Raw genomic sequence first — 1,247 nt, forward strand, 5'->3', positions numbered from 1 at the left:
GATCCAACTTTATTAGACCTGATCAAACTGGATCAGACCAGTGTAGACAGGTTCTGAACCGGATCCAACTGGATCAGACCGGATAAAAATGGTTGGTACTGGATCTAACCAGTGTAGACCGGTTCAAAACGCGAGCGTACGTTGAGCGCCGACTGCATGCCAGGAGCGCTTCGAGATAAATATATTAAATGAGAATATTGTTCGCAGAATAAATAAATATTGAAAATTAGAACATCGGATGCCTTATAAACAAATATATGATTGGAATATTGTGTACATGATAAATGAATATAAAATTAGAATATTTTATGCATGATAAATAAATATAAAAATCAGAATATTGTGTACATAATAAATTAATATGAAAATCAGAATATTGCATACACAATAAATGAATAAAAAATGAGAATATTGTGTACATAACAGATGAATAAATGAATGTAAAAACTAGAATATCGCACACAGGATCAATATAGAATTAGAATATTGTTATGTGACGAGTATGGAATTAGAATATTGTATATAATAAATAAATATTGTAATAAATAAATATTATAATAAATAAATATAAAATTAGAATACCGTTACACGATGAGCATAAAATCAGAATATTGCACGCATAATAAATATTAGAATATTGCGTACATAATAAATGAATATGAAACTAGAATATTGTATAAATAATAAATATTAAATTAGAGTATTGCATGCGTAATAAATATTAAATTAGAATATTGCATACGCAAAAGACGTAAAATTAGGGTATTGCACACATTATAAACAAGTAGACATTAAATTAGAATATTGCATGCATGATTAATATGAAATTAGAATATTGTATGCACAACAGACATAAAATTAGAATATAAAATTAGAATAAAATACAATATTGCCTGCATAGTACATATTAAATTATAATATCGTAAACATTATAAAATTAGAATATTGTCTACATAATAAAAAAACGAATATTAAATTAGCTATTGTATGCACAACAGATATCAAATTAGAATATTGTATGTATAATGAGTATAAAATTAGAGTCAATGGATATAAAATTAGAATATTGCATGAATAATATATATTAAATTAGAATACTGTGTGCATAATAAATAATAAGTATAAAAGTTGGAATATTGTTCGCATAATAAATAAAGAATTGTGAAACTAGAATGTTCTATACATAATAAATATTCAATGAGAATATTGCATGCAGAATGGATATAAAATTAGAATATTGCCAGCAT

At 25.0% G+C, this 1,247-nt stretch overlaps 1 protein-coding gene across 1 annotated transcript in view; it reads left to right on the forward strand.

Annotated features, from left to right (window-relative positions):
• Positions 1-1,247, forward strand: part of LOC102002085 (synapsin-1) — a gene marked incomplete at its 3' end in the record, with an annotated part of 41,520 nt that overhangs the window by 26,129 nt on the left and 14,144 nt on the right. The gene's annotated exons all lie outside the window — the stretch shown is intronic.

The sequence above is a fragment of the Microtus ochrogaster genome, unplaced genomic scaffold (assembly GCF_000317375.1).
Source record: "Microtus ochrogaster isolate Prairie Vole_2 unplaced genomic scaffold, MicOch1.0 UNK209, whole genome shotgun sequence".
Taxonomy (NCBI): domain Eukaryota; kingdom Metazoa; phylum Chordata; class Mammalia; order Rodentia; family Cricetidae; genus Microtus; species Microtus ochrogaster.